The 21668-nt window shown below is 30.4% G+C and overlaps 1 pseudogene; it reads left to right on the top strand.

The window, feature by feature from the left end:
* Nucleotides 1–3407: 3407 nt before the first annotated feature.
* The window catches only part of LOC124930858, a 30183-nt pseudogene continuing 11922 nt past the window's right edge, over nucleotides 3408–21668 (top strand).

The following is a 21668-nucleotide window of genomic DNA, read 5'->3' as shown; positions in this document are numbered from 1 at the left end:
TCACAACGTACAACCCCAATATTGAGTTTGTGGATTTCAAAACAACACTTGATTGTCCTGCGAACAATACATATTGAAACCCAAAGGCACATTATTACAAACAATGTGATATATTTATTTTTGTGTTATTTGTTTAGTTTTTCTTTATTAAATAGTTTGGCATATGACATGTCATTATTATTGTAATATTATTTCCTTAGATTTTTTTTTATAGAATTTCATGTCTTTATTATTTCTTCTATTTTTTGATACATTAATTATTGAAATAAAATTATTATTAGTTTTGTATTAAATTTAAATTAAAAACGCCTTCTCTAAATTCATTTGTTATTTGTAATGTACTAGCTTAATTTTCATGATATAAATCACTTGATTGTTCTTTTACGTCCCCCTCTCCCATCAATTTTCTTTTCTTGGTGGCAGTAAACTTTATGAATAAAGAAAAGTAGACTCCAAACACACATAAATTTCAGAATAAACATAAAAAACATTAAAGATATATACATTTTTATTTAAGACGGTAATATATTTACCTAAATCAAAATCGTTAGCCCATTCTACCATCGTAAGTCTATTCTACAATCGTAAAATTTGAAAATATCAAGTTGATTGTTAAAATTATACCATGGTAGAATAGACTAACAATTTTATTTCGATAAACTTTTAAATAAGTTAAATTTTTACGATTTGAAATTTACACCGATAATATGTACTATTTATAAGTTTATAAATAATTTTGATTTTATTTACAATTTTATTCTTCTTTAGAAAAAAAATGTATATTTATAAAATAAATTTATTTTTATTATTTATTCAAATAAATAAATTATGGAAATAATTTTGTAAATATGATTTCCTTTAATGTTAATTTCCTTTAATATTATTTATTAATTAATTATATTATATGATAAGATATAGCTAATATTATTTTAAAATAAATTCTCATTATTTTAAATAAATTCTTAATTTTAATAATGTATAAAGTTGATAATTTTAAGTAAAATTTTGATTTTGACTATGGATCCTAACTATTATTTTATTAAAAATTATCAAAATTAAAATTATTTTTTTACTTGGTATAATATTATTTATTGAATAGTAAATAATTTATGAATTATGATAAATTATATATGCGGTATTTTTATTTTATTTAATATAATTATTATTTTGGTTTTAATGTAATTTTAATTAGATTATTATTGTATTTTTTTATAAATAGAAGAAATATAATTTATTTTTAATAATGATATCGAATAAAAAGATAAATTATTAAAACTTTATTTTATTAAACATTTTTATTTATAATATTTATAGTTAGGGTGTTAAATAGGTCTGAAACAAAACCTACCGAATTTAAATTCAATTTGAATTTATTTTCTATTTTTTAATTGAATTTTACCCGTTGAAATTTTAACTACATACCTAATTTGAAAATGAATTCATTTATTTTTATTTATTTTAATTAATTATTTTATTACATATTATATAATTTATTACATATAATTAAATAATCATATATTTAAATTAAATATAATAATTTTTATCTCTACAACAAAATACAACCGCCGCATATCTCTCTTATTTATTCTCATTTATCTAATGCCCTAACCCTAATCAAATAATTCCTCTACTAGTCGCCGCCCATCTCTCCCTCTCCTATCTATTCTCATTTATCTAATGCCCTAACCCTAATCAAATAATTCCTCTACTAACCGCCGCCCATCTCTCCCGCCCATCTCTCTTATATCTACTCTTATTTTCTTTGCAACATCTCTCCTTCTCTTATATGGACTCTTATTTTCTCCGCCAACATCTCCCTTTTATATCTACTCTTATTTTCTCCGCCAACATCTCCCTTTTAACCCACCTCCCTCCCTCTCATTTCTATTCATAATTAATCTACCTTCTTATTTCTGGTTATCTCTATTTCTTCTTTGTAAGACTATTGAGTCTAGATCTATATTTCTTCTTTCTTGTTGAAATTTCAAAACTCTTGAGTTTAGATCTATATTCTTTCTTTCTTGTTGACAATATTAGCTTGCTTGCTTGTCGCAAACCGCCAACATTGAAGATCAAGTTTAGAGGTAACTTAAATTTTGTTTTAAGAATTTATTTGAATTTGATTCGGTTTTTAAATTGGCTAAAAAAATATATATTCAAAACATTTTGAATATAACAAGTAAAATTAATGTTATATATATTTTTTCACTTACTATGTATATATATATATTAAATAAATAATGTATATATTCTTATTAAATTATAAAAAAATTATAATATAAATAATAAAACTTAATATATATATATATATATATATTAATAAATTTATATATATGTAACAATAATATATATAATTTAAAAACTTAAAAATATATTAATAATTTTAAATTTTTATTTATAATAATAAAAAATAATAATAAAAAATAAAAATAAATAAATTACTAAATATTTTTTAATAATAAAAAATTAATGACATATAAACTATTAGATGTGTTTGTGGTGATATTTATAATATCAAATTAAAATGAAATAAATTGTTCATATTCATAAGATATAATATTAAATATTTTGTTATATATTATTACTCATTATTGGTAATAATATATAATAATAAAATAGATAATAATAACAATAATTTAAAATATATAATATTTTAGTGTCTTGATTAATTAATTGAAGTATGTGATAGATAAGAAAGAAATAAAATAATGTTTAACGTTATTTAATTTTAAAAAATTATAATCAAACTCATTATATTTTAATATTCTTAATATTTATTTCACTCATTATATTTTAATATTTTTTATTTATTCTCTTATTTTTTTCATTTATTATTATTATTATTATTTTTATTTCTCTTTCTAATTTTTTATATTATATAAAATTATTATAATAATAAAACATAAATTTAAACATATAACCTTTTTTTTCGATACACATATACACAGTCATATTATAAATTTATTATATCTATATATTCTCTACAATTTATAATATAATATTATTTTTTAAGATATTAATTATACATTTTAATAACGTAATAAACAAACTAAAAAAGATAAAAAAAAATTGTATGTCAAAAAATTTACAAAAATAAATAAAAGTGTATTTTAGTATTTAATTTAATAAATTTATTAATTTGATTAATTATTAGACAGGTGAGAGGATAATAAATTATTTGATACATAATTCAAATGAAGAAGGATTATGTCTTAATTATCAAATTAACAAAAACTAAAATGTGTAACAAATGGGCCCTAAATATGCATGCATTTATCTATCTGTCATTTGACATAGAGCGCAGGTTTGATTTTGCGTATTTAAAAACCAAATTTATTTACTTATTGATCAATTCTTTACCGACACAGAAAAACAACGTTGTACGGTCAAGGTCAGAAGAGCGAGAAATGGTGAAGAAGCATGTGGAGAAGAGAGGCGGCGGCGGCGGCAGCGGCAAAGAGAAAGAGAAAGAAAAAGAGCAGGGTTATAAACAATGGAAGTCACTTGTCCCTATAATTTACGATTGGCTAACTCATCACTCACTTCTCTGGCCTTCTCTATCATGCAGGTACGCATATATATATCTAATGTATCTATCTATCTATCTAATCTGTATCTAATCTAGCTTTATTATCATGCATATAAATAGATGGGGTCCCCAGTTAAAAAAGGGTTCTTTCAAGAACAGCCAGCGCCTTTACATTTCCGAACAGGTAATTAAACTTAATTGGATCTCCTACTTCTCTTTGTTTTTTTCATTTATGTACATCCTTTTATAATTAATTAGCTATATCTAAACCATATGCTTAATTAATTTGATAAAATATACAAAGCCTCATCTTAGCTAGCTAACTTTACTTTGCATGTCTCATGGTCGCTCTAGCCTCTTGGGTAAGGCTAGTTAGGCGGCCTAAGGCGCATAAGCTAGGCCCCCTCCCACAGCCACCAAAAATAGAAAAACACTAACAAGATTTGAAGCATAGGCCATTAGATGAATTTACTTTTTTAGTCTAAGGCATCAAAAACCTCGTGCCCAGACACTGGCTCGACTTCATCTTCTTTGGAACAAAGTCTTCACCATTTGAACAACAAGAGCCACCATCAGTCTTAGATGTTCATCGAAGCAGTTTTGAAGTCTATACTATGTTTCGATGATTATTAGATTGTCCACTTGAGATCAAATGTTAATCTAGAATTGACTACAACTAAGAATTTGGAGGAGGCACGATAATTCAAATTTGGGGACCGAGCGAGCCACCAAAGGATTAAGACTATTGAGTTGAACTAGGAAGATGTTGTTTAATCTTTGGTTGAGAAACCCTAAAACTTTCTAACAACCTAAATTATAATAGGGTTGGTAGAAACAAACTTGAATGTATTGCACCAATTTATGCTAGACAATGGATTAGATGGCTTGTTTTTGTATTTGTTCCAATGCTTTTAGCATTGAAGATAATAATGAAAAATATTGTAAAACTGAAAAAGAATAGTGATCATAATTAAATGATAGCTTTAAGAGATAGTTTGTCTAAAATTCTTTTATTGGTTGTCTAAAATTCTTTTATTGACTACTAACCCTGTTCAGTCAAGATTTTAATTTTATTTGAGAATCACACTATTCAAAATTAAATTTATATAGATTGTCCAGATAGTTATTTAAGTTAAATGTTGCAACATTCCAAATAAATCAAAAAAATAATAGTTTGTTTAGGCACACATTAGACAAATTTCCTCTATTTTGTAGTGTCAACAAGTCCTTCAATTCTTCATCTATTGCATATTTACACGGACTATATTTTAATTACTTTTGTGAAAAAGTCCAATGTTGACAAGAATTATAATGAGACTTTTTTTTTGTTGGCATCCCAAAATTTAATGGTTTCCACTTTGGAATTAGTAAGCAAACTAAATATGTTATAATCTTACGAGATTAAATGTTACTTTATCTCATTGTCTTTTGTTTGACGAAGAAATCTAGTCTTAGCTTATCGATGCACTATCTTACGTAACAATTAATTTCGGTTCACATGCTGACTAGTTCTTAAAACACAACTCTATTTTTCGTACCTATCTAGGACATCAAGATACAGTTGAGGATGTACAATTTTGCCCTTCAAGGTAGAGAAATTACATTTGTAAATTGATCTTTAGGCTTGATATTTCAATCTATATGCAGTTTATGATATTTTTTTAAGTAAATTCTTTTTTTGTATGTACTAAAGTGGACAAGAGTTCTGTAGTGTGGGTGATGATTCATGTCTCATACTTTGGGATGTAAGGACAGGTTCAAATCCAACTATCAAGGTACCTACACTCCTTATTTTGAATGGGTAAACATTGAAATGTGTTTTTTTATTGTTTTTTTTCATCTTTTGTGATTTTCTGAATTAAATTTGGTATTATTCAACAGATCGGCTGATAATACAGTAATGATGTATGACCGTAGAAAACTTACTTCTGGATTACCCGTTCATGTATTTGAGGGTCACAATGTTGCTGTTCTATGTGTACAGGTTTGAAAAATATGATGACTACTGTTTTCTAAATATTTTCATGAAGGGAAATAATATAAAAAGAACAAATGCTTCAATTTGTTTTTCAGTGGTCTCCCGACAAGGCATCAGTTTTTGGAAGTTCATCGGAAGATGGAACATTAAACTTATGGGATCATGAAAAGGTTTAAACCTAATTAATATATGATGAATTGTTTTTTATTGTAAATTGATTTCAAAATAAAATTTTTAAATTTCATTCATGTTGCAGATGGGCGGAATGCAAGAACTTGGTGGATCATCAGATAGTTCACCGGGCTTGTTATTTAATCATTGTGGTCATAGGTAAGAAACTTATTATTGTATTTCTTTCTTTCTTTTTATATTTATTTTTTTTTGATATATCAATTCAGAATTTTATATTTATTTATTTTGGATATATCTATTCAGAGGCAAAGTTGTGGATTTCCATTAGAGTTCTTTTGATCCTTGGACAATCGTTAGTGTATCGGATGATGGAGACAGTATTGGCGGTGGTGGTACTATGCAGGTAATAATTGTTTTTTAGTAATTTCTATTGTTATGAATAATTAATATGGTTAGATGATTAAATGAGTAATTGGTAAATGTTGTTGTTTTTAGATATGGAGAATTATAGACATGATTTACCGACCACGAGAGGAGGTTCTGGCTGAGTTAGAGAATTATAAGTAAGATATAATCAATTTCAACTAACACCTATACATTATTAATTTTCTTTTGTTTTTAACACTGATATGATGGGCTAAACTTTAATGTCTTCGATCGTTATTATGTAGTCATTTTAATCAATGGTATCAAAATATTTTTTAAATTACTTGTCCTATTTCATTAGTGTTATATCCAACTATAATAAAGAAAGTTGGAGAATTTTCAAGAATAGAGTGAAAATGCTAAGAAAACTATGTTTTAATTTTGATCTAAACAAAACAATTAGACCAAAGATCCCAAAAAAGCTTGTACGAGCTATAAGCCATGTAAGATTCAACAATCTAATGCATATTAAATCCATACACAATGAAGTGAGCTTGTTTGTTGTTTGGGTTATTTTGAAATTTTATTGAGTTTTTTTAAAATATATTTTTGATAAAAAAATATTTCATAATTTTTTTTGTGAGTATAGTATATCTACTAGGATAATTTAAATGGACAATTATGGTGCGAATCCTTATCGAGATATTGAGTAGTACTAACTTCTTAAATTGAAAAAATTATTAAAAATAATAATTTTTTTATAAATACAAAGGTTTTCCAACGGATAGTAAGGCTTCTTTAATTTTTTTTTTTTGTAAGTAATGCATGACAATGCCATCTTTCTATTTAAAATATAAATTTCATAAATATTAGACCAAAAAAATTTATTTTAATGTTTTTGAGAATTCTCTTAGAGTTTTTTATGATTATTTTAATAAATATTAATTTATTAAAAAATGTTAAATGTGATAATTTTGAAAAGATGAGTAGTTTTTGGTTAAAATATTTAAAATATATTAATTTATAATAATAATTTTAGTTTTTGTAAATAAATAATATTTTAATGCTTTGATTAATGAATTGAATAATTTAGATGATGAGAGAGTGAATAAAATTATGTTTATTTATGATTTAGTCTAAGAGGGAAATCATCTAACAAATCCTAAGAATAATAGTTTTCAAAATTGTGAGAGTAAGAAAGAAAACTACACAATCAAACATACTTCATAATTTCATTTAAAATGTTTTAATATTAAATATTATATGACAATATATATTTAATAATATTTTCATTATTTTGTAATCTTAACAGTAAAATGTGTTCCTCCATAAATAAGAACTCGTGCAATCAATAAAGAAATCCTAATAAAAATATTAAGGCTTTTGCCTCTATTTCTTAATTTCGTTTGCTGAGTGCTTCTTACTTATATCGAAACCCTTGTGACAAATTCAATATTTTGAGCAATTGGTGTTTTATTTGTAATAAGAAAGTTATTTTTCTTCAGATACTTCAGATATCAGAAAGTTTTTTATGTTATATCTGGTTATATATTTATGGACGTCTCTAAATTAAACGAAATGCTCCGATCGACGGTTGGAGAACCGTTCATTGCACAATAGAACACGTTCTAGAGGGCGCACGACAACCGATTGAAGGTGTTGGAGGATGGCGGTCGACTTCCGATGTAGAAGCGCGTTCGCAACGAGAATCCGTGTTGTTTGTGTCGTTCGTGTCAATCATGCCGATTGTGCCGATCATGTCGATCGTGCCGACAGCGACCCAAATATTCGATCCATAAACTATAATCGCGATATCTCCCGATTCCTCTAGTAAAATTGAAATTCCTTTTAAGGGGGAAAGAGACGTACCTAATGGAGAAATTTGAGATCATTCTGACATTGGAATTTCTGGCGGCGTTGATGTGTCAGTCGTGCCCGAAGTGAGAAAATAAATCTCCAGAGAAAATTTCTCCGGCGGCATTGATGTGCTTGTCTAGTGTTACCTTATTTAACATTGAATAATCATCAAAAGTAACATCTCGATTGATAATGGGTTTTTTTGCATCCAAACACCAAAGGCGATATTCTTTAACTCCCGTAGTAAATCCCATAAAAAAAGATTTATTTCCTCGTGGATCCAACTTTGATTCATCTAAATGATAATATACAGTAGAACCAAAAATATGCAAAAAATCATAATCAGTTGTAGGTTTTTCAGACCATACCTCTAATGGAGTCTTGCCACCAAGTGCTGATGATGGTAGACGATTTACCAAATGTTGAGCGTATTACACAGCTTCTGCCCAAAATTTCATGTCTAACCCAGCATTAGACAACATACATCGAACTTTCTCCACCAATGTCATGTTCATACGTTCCGATACTCCATTCTCCTGTGGTGTTTTTCTGACTATGAAGTGTCGAACTATGCCACACTCTTGGCATAACTTCTAGAATAGATCATTATTGTATTCTCTACCGTTATCAGTCCGAAGAATTTTGATCTTTCTTCCTGTCTCGTCGTCAACTTGAGTTTTCTATTTAAGAAAAATCTCAAACACTTCACAATTATTCTTCATAGTAAACACTCATACTCTTCTGGAAAAATCATCAATAAAAGTAACAAAATAATGTCTACCTCCAAGAGAAGGAGTCTTGGGAGGAGGTCCCTAGACATCCGAGTGCACATAATCCAAAATACCCTTGGTGTTATGGATAGCAGTGTCAAATTTTACCCGCTTTTGTTTTCCCACAATACAATGTTCACAAAAATCTAATTTACAAACTTTTGTACCTTTCAACAAACATTTCTTAACAAGAGTTTACATAGATTTCTCATCAGTCTGCCCCAATCGCATATGCCATATCTTTGTTGCCTTTAATTCCTTACTGCTCCCGGAAGTTGATACATATGTTGTCTCATTAACTGTACTACCTTGATAGTAATACAAATTATTATTTTTCCCGATAGCTTTCAACATCACTAGCGCTCTAGAGATTACCTTAAGAATTTCATTTTCCATTTTCACATGTAGACCTTCTGACTCCAAGGCTCCAAAGAAATGAGATTCTTTTTTATATTCGATATGTACCGAACATCTCTGATAATTCTGGTGGATCCGTCATCTTTTCTCAGCTTTATTGAACCTATCTCTTTTATTTTACATGTTTTAGCATCTCCCATGTAAACAACTCCACCATCCAGCTCCTTAAAGTCAAAGAACTACTTTCGAACTAGTGTCATATGATAAGTGCAGACCGAGTCCAATATCCACGCATCAGGATGTGATGTTGTGTGTGACATCGATAAAGAGTATTCTGAATCTGCATCAACTTTGTGTTGTGCAACATTTACATCTTCAAAATCTTTCTCTTTCTTATACAACTTTGGACAGTTAGTCTTTCAATTTCCTTTCTCATGACCGAAAGCACATTCATCTTTGGCAACTCTACTTTCAGATCTTCCTCCTTTCCCTTTTGATTTGTTTTGCTGACGGCCCCTGACCATCAATATTTCATCTTCTGTACCTATTTTGTTTTTCCTTTTGTCCTGCTTTCTCAATTCATGACTATATAAAACAGAACTTACTGCATCAAAAGAAACATTTTCCTTCCCATGAAGTAACATTGTTTCTAAGTGTTCAAATTAATCAGGAAGGGACGATAGCAACATCAATGCAAAATCTTCATTCTCAAACTTAACATCAAGGTTTAACAGATCTGCTACTAATTCATTAAACTTAGTAATATGTTCATTCATAGTAGTACCTGATTGATAATCAAACCGGAACAAACACTTCTTCATAAGGAGCTTATTTTGACCACTCTTTTTCAAAAATTTGTCCTCCAATGCTTACCATTGTTTCGGTGCAGAAATTTTGTTCTTCACAACATACTTCTGCTCTCTAGACAAGCATGATCGAATTGTTCCGCACGCCAACCGATTCATGATACTCCACTAATTTTCTTCTATATCATCTGGTTTTTCGACCTCAATAGCAACATCTAGACCCTGCTGAAAAAGACAATTTAGAACATCACATTGCCACATGCCGAAATGCCCAATTCCATCAAAGATTTCTACCGTAAACTTCAAATTCGACATCGATGTCCTCGTCCAGGATGACGAAGGAGTTGACGCCCTTTTGAAGACTCCACCATGCCAAGGACGAATCTTCGGCTCTGATACCACTTGTTGGGAAAAACCTTGATAGAAACACAAAAGAATAAAACAACCGAAAGAACACACTAACAGAATTTGATAATGGAGTTCGGCCAAAATATTGCCTATGTCTCCGAACACTAATGCTATCAATTAATAATAAGAAGAGATACCAATATTGGGTGCAATAAATTAAAGAGGGGAGAATTTTTTTTTATACACTAAGAAACTTCCCCAACTCCCATCATTTGTTAATAGGAATTTCTATATGGTAAGACCATTGTTTTTCAAAACTACTAAATGTACCAAATCTAGATGTGACTTATAGGCTTCATACACAACATATCGATTAGGCTGGCTCAGAATAATCCAAATTAGAACATGAACATGAACTGAATGTTTTAGATTGTGATGGAGTGGTTCAAGGGTCACAAGATAATTTAGATATATAAGAAAGAAACAAGATGCGTACATATGGACGGTCGGTGTGAGTTGCCACCGTATTGCTATTTTTTTTTTGAGGAAGTTCTCTATCTTTATTCATTCTTGATGATTCATATACAATCAAAATTTGTGTTATTCACTTCAAGAATGGATATAAAATGATATAAAATATTATGAATTATGGCAACCTGAAAACTTTACATAATATATATATATATATATATATATATATATATATATATATATATATATATATATACTATTGATCATATTTCTAAAACAATCAATAAAATTGAAAGCCAATAATATCAATATAGAATAATGCATGCATTGTGCAAATAAAAGTTAACAAGATTTCTAGAACATCATGCCTCTAAATAATAATTTCAAATTAACATATTGAATTTTAGAAACATCCCTATGTCCTAATTATGAAAAGATAGAAAAAAACAACTAAAATCATTCAATACCTCTCCAAGGTGAATAATTATTTTGAATATTTTTACAAAAAGAGAACTGAACTTTTTATTGAGCTTCAAAATCATGCAGCCAAAGTACACATTATTTTTTAGTAAAACATTGAAAAAGAGAGTCAATTATTAATTTTTAAAATGTCAAGAATAATAAATTTACAAGTGTGATATGTTTTTGGAGACCACTAAAAACAAATATATATATATATATATATATATTGATTGTTAAGACCTTGAATATATTATAGATTGCAACAAGACTACATTTAAGATAATTGAGTAAGTTTTTCCTTACATTATTTATTTTTATAAACAATAATTTCAATAAGAATAAAACTTGAGACCTATTATTAGAAGAAAAAAGATTCAATGAATATAGATCCAAATATAACGAAAAACAACAATGAATTTATGAATCTAAATTATAGTAAGTTTTGATATATTATAATCTTCAAATAATCTCATCCAATTTTAGACATGAATAAAAAATATGAGACAAAATAGTGTTTCTAAATATTAAAGATTTACAATAATCGATTGATAAAGAACACTATTTGTATGTAAGATTCTTTCCATTTGATGATAAAAAATTGTACGAATAAAGTTTGCCCGTGAAGATATGCAACCTTGGCTTTCATGGGCAGTAAAATTTTGATATTTCACTCTCAATCTAAAATTTAATATTATAGATCATCAAAATAATAGATCATCAAAATAAGACTGCTCTTGGTACCATAAGAAGAGGAAGAGCTCATTCAAAACTTAGAATTTGTGATAAGGATTAAATCGATATAAGTAAGAGGAACTTAGCGACGACCGGATTAAAAATTGGAGGCTAACTTAATATTTTTGTTAGGGTTTTTTCTTTATTTCATTTATTGAGTCAACAGGGACATATTTGATTATTAAGATTACATAATAATGAAAATATTATTAAAAATATAAATTGATCATATAATACTTAATATCAAAATATTTTAAATAAAATTATGTCGTATGTTTGACAGAGTATAGTATTATTTTTTACCCTCAAAATTTTGGAAACTATTGACTTTGTTCGAAATTATCTCTTTTATTAATTATATCACTTAATTAATTAATCAAAATATTATAATATAATTTATTTAAAATAATAAAAACAATTATTATAAATTCGTATACATATATTACATTTCCAAGTATAAAGATCAAATTTACAAATGTACTACAAATAGATAACTCGAGGATTAAAAAGTAGTAAAATTTTTAATAGTCCTATCACCACCACATATGGTGTCTTTAAATCCAAAGTAGATATATGATTTTCAATATTCCATAGAATCACCAATTTCCCCTTACCTTACCTAATATCAAAAAAATATTATAATTATTGAATAAAAAAGAACAATAGTACCAAAAGACTACATTTAAGATAATTGGGTGAGTTTTCCATTACCTTGGTAAACAATAAATTCAATGAGAATCAAACTTGAGACCTAATATTAGAAGAAGAAAAAATGTCAATGAATATAGATCCAAATATAAAGAATAAACATCAAAGAATTTATGAATCTTAATTATAGTAAGTTTTGATATAATATAATCTTCAAATAATCTCATCCAATTTAGATATGAACAAAAAATGTGTGAGAAATAGTGTTTCTAAATGTTAATGATTTATATTAATCTTGTAACTTTGAATGGACAGTAAATTTTGAGATTTCCCTCTCTGTTTAATATTATGGATAATCAAAATAAGACGGTTTTTGGTACAATCAAAATAAGACGGTTTCTTATTTACAAATAAAACACCAATTGCTTAGAGACTGGATTTTCTCCTCAAACAAAAGACAACGAGAGAAAGTAACACTTAATCTCGTAAGATTATAACAGAAGTATGGATACCATTAAATGTTAGAATGTCAACATTGGACTTTTTTTACAAAAGTAGTTGAAATAAAGTCCATGTGTACATGCGATAGTTGAAGAATTGGAAGATGTGTCTCAGGTTGTTAGAGCTACAAATAGAGGAAATAAGTTCAATGTGTGCTTAAACAAATAACAATTTTTTGATTTATTTGGAATGCTGCAACATCTAACTTAGAATAACTATATCTTGGACAAATTATATATTCACATCTTGGATAGTGTGATTCTCATTAAAAATAAAAATCTTGGTGAATTGATTGTTGTTTTAGTCTCCACGAAAATGAATTATTGAGGTGAGCTCATCTTGACCAAACACGTTAGTCTATATATATATATATATATTATCAAACTAATCAAGCTAATTAATTATAAAATAATGTACATAAATGAAAATAACAAAGAGAATTAGGAGATCCAATTAAGTTTACCTGTTCGGAAATGTAATGGCGCTGGCTGTTCTTGAAAGAACCCTTTTTTAACTGGGGATCCCATCTATTTATATGTATGATAATATAGCTAGATTAGATAGATATACAAGTACCTGCACGGTAGAGAAGGCCAGAGAAGGGAGTGATGAGTTAGCCAACTGTAAATTATAGGGACAAGTGACTTCCATTGTTTATAACTCTGCTCTTTCTCTTTGGCACCGCCGCCTCCTCACTTTTCCACCTGCTTCTTCACCATTTCTCGCTCTTCTGACCTTGACGTTGTTTTTCTGTGTATGTAAACAATTGAAAATAAATTTGGGTTAGAGTATTTAAGAACAGAAAAGTGAGAGAGGCGGGCGGGCTAGGGTTAAGAGGTGGGCTAGGGTTAAGTTATTAGAAAAATAAAATAATAATAAAGACCAGAGTGGGATAGGGGAGGAAGAGGTTGGCGGCTAGAGAAATTATTATTTGATTAGGGTTAGGGTATCAATTTGATTAGGGTTAGGGTATTAGAGAAATAAGAATAATAACGAGGGAAGGAGAGATGAGCTATTTTAATTTGTATTATGTATTAGATAATAGAGATAAAGATTATTATATATATTATGTTAAAATTATAAAAATAATAAATTTTAAATATTTTTTTATTACTGTTTAATTTATAATATAAAAGATTGACTACACATTGAGACAGGATCTTCTGCTATCTCTTGTGTGCCTTCTCACAAACAGAGGGGCAGTGTTGTAAATAAAAGAAGAAGACACAGATCCTGGGGCTGCACATTATACATTATTGACAAATTTAAATAAAGTAAAAAATTATTGCATTTTAGAGGAAAGATAAGTTATTGATTTCATTTTATTTTTAATTAATCTTTATCAATATATTTGATTAAACTTATACATCTAACTTATATAATTTTATATTTATAATAATATTTAATAATTAATATTATATATAATATGTATATTTTTATATTTACTTAATTTTAAATATTAATAAATTACTTAAATTAATAAATAATCAATTAAAAATAATTTATATAAATATATTAATTTTTATAAGTTTTTATTAATATATAATTTTAAATAAAATAAATCATTAATTAAGTATTTTTCCAACATATTCTTTTTTAATTTTATAATTATTTTTGTAAATAATAAATTAAATAAATAAAATTTATTTTTTATTTTTTTTATTCTTTATATACTCTCTTTTATTGTTTATTTTTATTCATTATAAAATTTTATAAAACTTAATTTATTAATTATTTTTAATAATTATAAAATAAATAAATAGTAATATTTTTTTTTGGGAAAAACGACTTATCGTCATTTCATTAAAAATTCAAAAATAGGAAAAAAACCACGAGTTTAAGAGATCATTCTAGACAGGCCTAGAATGATTTTGAAGTCGTAACATTCTGAGTAAAAGCTAAAAAGCTAAAAACGTAAATGAATTATCTAATTACAATGCTTCAATTCTAGTAAGTTTAAAAAACGGTAAATTCCAGTTCTTACAGATATTCCAGTTCTGCTCCGTGCTTGGAATTCTTGTCCACGTTCCCGCGAGGGCGCTGTAATCCGATACAATATCTTTCCATAACTCTTCAACGCTCCTGCGGGTTCTGTCATATACCCTTGCATTTCGTTCTTGCCAAATGTTATACACCACTACTCCAAAGCCGCACTTGAACACGCTTGTTGCAAATCTATTTCACTTAGCTTTGAGTAGTGCTGCATCTTTGATTTCATTCCATTCGCTCGGGAAACTGATCAGCTCCAGGCTTTTATAGAATCTGTCCCAAAGCTCTGAAGCAATATAGCAGCTCCCGAATAGGTGATCTATGGTTTCTTCATTTCCTCTACATAGAAGACAGTTCGTGTCCGGGATATACTTGCTGATACGATCACGAGTGCTGAGTCTTTCCCAGAAGGCGAGTGTTAGGATCTATGTCGCGGCTGGGGAACCAGAGTCTGGCCGGTTAGCACCTTCACTCAACGGTTGGTGTTTAATCCGGTTAGAGATTAACACCGGGGTTTCAATACTACACAAACTGTCACAAACCCTTGAACCTAGTTCAAGTGCGGAAGTGGTTTGTTTCAGGTTGAAGCAGCACACACACAGGATGAATAGAACCGGATTTGGATAGGGTCGGTTTGGAGTTTGCTGGGTCGCTTTTGGGATTTAGTAAGTCGATTTAGGCAGGGTCGGTTAGTACGTAAAGCCGGCATAAAGTAATAACAAGACAGGTTTTTATGGATGTTCGGAGATAAAACTCCTACGTCACCCCTTCCTCTCGAAACCGCGAGAAGGATATTCACTAAGGAATACACACACACAATCCGATCGAGACTTATTTTCTGCTCGATAAACACTCGTACAATTCTCACCGAAATTGTATTTTTACTTCAAATGAACACTTGAGCTCTAAATCTTGTAGAGAGATAAACTTGCAATCAATAATTCTTGGAGCTTGTAGTTGGTAGAACTGGTAACCGTATTTACTCCTCTTCAGCTCCTTCTTTTATAGGTGAAATGTGCCAACGGTCACATTTCATCTCCTTGAATCTGATTGGTTGAGCAGAGGTTCAGTGATTCAGACCTCACAGTTTATGCTTCCAATGTGTAGGTCAAACCAGCTAGGTTTGTCTTTTACTTAATATGACAACTATCGGTTGGACAGTTGCCTGCACCTGGAGGATTGCGCCTCTGATTTATCCTGGAGTGGGAAGATCTTGTCGGACGGTCTTCTACAGCCTATAGATTGTCCTCAGACTTGTATGAATATGGCAATACTAAGGTCTGTCCCTTTGGTATCATCTTCAACAGATACTCAAAGTGTCTATTTACACCGATCGGTTGTTTAGGTTAACCGGATGACTTACGATTTTTCATAGCTTTAGGTTAACCGAATGTCCAACGATTTTGACCTTCTTATCTGACCAGTCTTGTCTTCTTGATCGGTTAGGTTCTTGGTCGGTTGGGTTGCTTGACCGGTTGAGTTATTTGACCGGTTGAATTCTTTAACCGTTCCTGCACAGGAAGTTTGTTTTTGTTAAGTTCTATTTAACCAATCTAATTTTATCTAACAATTTCTCCCTTTTTGATTATTTTCCTTAAAATATTCAAAACCATGTAAGGATTAAAATGTAGGCCGGTTGTTTTAAAAGTTTATTTGGCCGGATTTTTGGAAAATGACTTAGAAAAATTTTTCAAAAAATTTTTCGAAAAATTTGAGAAAAATTTTATAATTTAATTTTTTTTATCTTTATTAGCGAGCCATAGGATGAACTCGTGTCTAGGGATAATCTTCGTTGACCATACAAGAGGAGCCCATTCTACATTCTGTGCATTTTCCTAGGTTACCTCCCATATTTTCTTCGATACCAGCTTCCCATTGTCCTCAGCTTTCTATTCATGAATATCTGGTCTGTCGTGTAGTTGTATGTTACTTATATGATCAAGTATCCTCTGTCCTTCTGGATTTCTTCTCAGGAGTGAGTCCCAATTTCCATCTTTAATGTCTCTAATTTTTGCTTCCGTGCAGTCCCTTCTGATGCAGATATTTTGAAACTCCTCCTTGTGGATGATAGGCTGGTTTTCGAAGCAGGGTCGTGCCAGAATAGAGTTCCTTTCCCGTCCCCTAGAAGGATGTCATAAAGATCTGCAATATCGCTTCTTAGTTTAAGAATCTTTTTTAGAGACCAGCTCATACCTTCATGAATTTTGCAGGTCCAGATGTTGGTTTCGTATTTCATAAACCTCGTATGCACCCATTTGATCCATAGTGACTCCTGATTACGCTCTAAAGCCCACATATGCTTGAAGGTGAGAGCTTTGTTCCACTCGATACAGTTCTTCAATCCGATGCCTCCCTCGTCCTTCGGTTTGCAGAGAGCGGTCCATTTGACTTTTTTTCCTCCTCTTCCGCTACTGCCCCAGATAAAGTTCCTCATCAGTGTATCGAGCTCCTTCATTACCTTCTTCAGAATGACCATTTGATGCGCCTAGTAGCCAACTATGCCCATGACCATTGTTTTGATAAGTTCGATCTTCCCTGTATAAGAAAGTTTTTTCGCTGCCCAGTCAGATATCGTGTTTTTTACCTTTTCAATCAGCAGCTTGTAGTGTGAGATCTCGATCTGCTTCGCGGTTAACGGAATTCCTATGTACCTTACGGGAAAACTTCCATCCTTGATGTCCATGATGTTGAAGATGTCCTGCTTTGTTTCGTCATTTACGCCTCGATAAAATGCCACACTTTTGCTTTCATTAATAGTTAAACCTGTAACCTCAGAAAAGAACGTTAGTACAACCCTAATAGTTTTAATGGAATCAATGTCTACGTGCGCTAGAATGAACAAATCGTCAATAAAGCATAAATGGGTTACCTCCTCTACCTCACAGAATGGGTGAAAGATGTATGGACGATTCTTTCGGAACATCGCGAAGATGCTCTCAAAGATCGCCATGATATCTACGAAAAGGTAAAAAGAGAGGGGGTCCCCTTGCCTTACCCCGTTTTCACCCTTGAAATAGCCTCCGTGGACTCTATTGACACTAACAACAAAGAAGGATAATGAAACGCACTGCATAATCCAATCAATAAAAATCATGGGAAAAGTAGAAACAACTAGAAAGTCTCGAATGACTTCCCATCTAACATAGTCGAAAGCTTTTTTGATATCTATTTTGAAAGCCACTCTCGGGGATATTTTCTTATTCCCGTAGCCTTTTAAAAGGCTCTACATGAGAAGAATATTATGAGAGAATGTCCTATCAGGGATGAATGCAGATTGATTAAGATTTATAATTTTTCCTATGACATTTTTAAATCGTTTAGAAATGATTTTTGAAATTATTTTATAAATCACATTGCAGCAGAAAATTGGTCTAAAATCTTGTACTTTCTCGAGTACCGCAGTTTTGGGGATCAAGGTTAAGACCGCTGTATTCCATTGCTTTAACATCTTCCTGTTCTTGAAAAACTCCAAAACCCCATCAGTAACGTCTTTACCCACAACCGACCAATTGTCTTTGAAGAACTGTGCATTAAACCCATCAGGACCTAGGCTTTTATTCCCATCAATACTAAACAGAGCTTCTTTAACCTCAACCCTCGTGACCACCCTTATCAACTCGCGACTATCTTCTGCATAAATTTTCTTATCAATAATCTGATACAAAGTATTCAGGTGACTTTGATGATTCTTTCTTGTATCCATAAGCTGCTTATAGAAATTGATAACCAAATCATGTACACCTTTTTGACCCTGAACATATTCACCATCATCATTCTTTAGCCTATATACATTGTTTCTCATGTTTTTAGCCTTGCATTTTCTGTATAAGAAAGCTGTGTTTTTGTCACCCAATGAGAGCCAGCTTTGTCTTGATTTCTGTCTAATAAAATTCTCTTCAAGAAGACTCAGCTTTCTGAAATTTTCAAGCGCATCCCTTTCTCTTTCATTGAGTTGTTCATCATTATCATCCCTTAATAACATTTTTTAAACTTCTTCCAATTCTTCTCTAGCAGCCAGAACTCTATTGGAGATATTGTTGAACTTCTTCTTGTCAAAGCTTTGGAAATGATTCTTCAAGAGTTTAAGTTTCTCAGAAACCCTGTACATGTTGGATCCCCTGACATCTGTAGACCATACGCTTTCGAGAATAAATAGTAATATTATAATAAGGTTGTAAAATTTGGCATACATTTTTTATTTTGTTGTTTATTATGTGTCATCTAACAAAAATTATTTATATTATAAGGTGTAGAGAATAGAATATATAGATATAATAAATATATAATGAGACTTTGTGTAATATATATATATATAATGGACTTTGGACTTTATTTTTCCAAAGAAGACAAACTTCGTTTTCACCGTTGCAAGGACTGAGCTCCATTTTCTCCATCTGAAGCTCGCAATGTCTGTTTTCTCTATCGCCTGCAAGGACCGTGCTCCATTTTCTCCATCGTCCGCAAGCTCCGTATTCACCATATAAAGGCTTCGTGCTCCATTTTCTTAAAGTTTTGAAGCATCTTTCACCATCTAAACTAAATTTTCAGACTTCCTTCCTATAAGGTCAAATGAAACATATACATTTGATTTAAAAATTTATGTAAACATTTTGAAAATGTTTCTGTAAGCTGAAAGATTTATTAACATTGAAAAATGTATGTCATGCTCCCAACGCTCACTAGTGAAAAAAATGCTCATTACCGAGAGTAAAACATTTCGGTATTGACCATATATCTGTTGGTATAACTCAATAATGAAAGATTTGAAAGCCCTCGACATTTGTCGGTATAAAAACTTTTGGTAAATCTTTTTAGGTTTTTACCGAGAGATTCGTAAATATCTCGGTATATTCACTTGAGAGAAATACCGAAGGTTATTATAAGATGTCTCGATATTGACCCAAAGGAAAAATACCAAGAGATAATAGATCATCTCTCCATATTTTCTCTTAGGATAATACCGAGAGATAATAGATCATCTCTTAGTATTATCCCGAAAGAAAATACTGAAAGATGATAGATCATCTATCGGTAATGTCCTAGGAGAATATACCGAGAGATAATAGATCATCTCTCGGTAATGTTCACTATAGAAATACCGAAAGATAATATAATCAATTTCGGTATTTCTTTCGTGTGAAATACCAAAAGATGATCCATTATCCTTCGGTATTCTCACTAAAAATGGCTAAAATAGGCCGGTCCTTTTTTACGCAACCAAACTCTGTTATCAGCAAACCAAAAAAATATATAATACCATTCATAGATAAAAATATTATTGTATTTCCAAAATTTTGAATCACCAAAACGTTTACAAATGTTTTAAAAAAGAACTACAATGTACTAACTAGGGGTGAAAATTTTGTCATTTAATATGCAATTTGTTGTTTATATTCCTCCATTTGCGCATCTCTTTCTACCTCCCTCCATTGCAATTCGGCCTCCTTTTCCGCTTCCCTTTACGCCATTTCTCCCTCTCTATGTCAGATTTCCTCCACTGTAAACGTCAGTTATCTCATTTCTGCCCGAAGCTTTTCATTCTCCTCCATCAACAACCAATTATTGGCTCGTTGTGAATTGTTGTCACTCCGTCGATCCCCTGGAAAGTGTGTGGGTCGCACGTCGGATCTCATACTAATCATTGTCCCATACAGTTGGGGTCCGAACACTTTCTCCGTTAAGTCAAAGTCAGAGATATCTGGTTCATTGCTTCTTACTTCTTCCATCTCTGCTTGAATATTTTAAATTAATTTTCATTTATATAAGTTATATAGTTTTATTTAATTTTCAATTAAAGTCATTACACTTACGATCTTTTCTTGTGCTTGTACGTCCTAGATCAAGTTGTGGTTTTCTTTAGTAGCTTTCAGGGTACGAGTCCTCTTAAAAATATTCAATGACAATGGGTGTCCGTCCTATTTCACTCGCCTGATGAAATAAATGATTTATCAAAATAGTAAAATTCATCATATTAAGTTATATGAATTAATATACATATCAAATCTTCCTCCACTTGTGAAAAAGGCTTATTACCCGTATGGTGCAGAAATTTCAATTTATTCATGTTCTCAACATTTATACCACTGTTTTCTGCATTTCAAATAAGAAATGAAGTTAGAACTAGTATCATCAGATTTTATTTTAATTATGAAACCGTACTTTAAATTTATAAGTGAGGTAATGGTGTCTACACACGAACTCCCAATCGAATGGATCGTAGCCTGGTGGGGAATTAGCCAGTACCGCTGCCTCGTCTCCGTGATGAACCCAAATGTAATCCCTATTCAGATCGGAGCGCCACATATCCCATATTTGTTTGGTGTGTGTTAATTTAGTCGTTCGATGTTGATTGATAAAACCATCTCTACTCTCGAACGAATTTTGAAAAAATAAAACATCCAAATGTTATAAAATTTCATTTCAATGCCAAATGTATAATTAATTTAATCACAGTTATAGCATGCCAAAGTTGATCAAATTGATCAGAACTTAACGCCTTCCACTTGAGCTGAGGATGCGAGATGGTTGTGGAGTCTCGCACCACCGACCCCAAATGTCTAGACCACCAACGTCTAGAATCACTGATTGGCCTCTCATCTACATCTCTGAAACTCAAAGTAATCTTCGATCACTAGAGTCTCTTCAATAGGGCGATATTCTTGTTCTTCCCCGTCTCTTCTTAATGTTGTAACTGCTTATCTTTATGAATCTTTAGAAAATAA

The sequence above is a fragment of the Impatiens glandulifera genome, chromosome 1 (genome assembly GCF_907164915.1).
Source record: "Impatiens glandulifera chromosome 1, dImpGla2.1, whole genome shotgun sequence".
NCBI lineage: Eukaryota > Viridiplantae > Streptophyta > Magnoliopsida > Ericales > Balsaminaceae > Impatiens > Impatiens glandulifera.
Note: the sequence above shows the minus strand (reverse complement) of the source record. Positions and strands in the feature narration are given on the sequence as shown.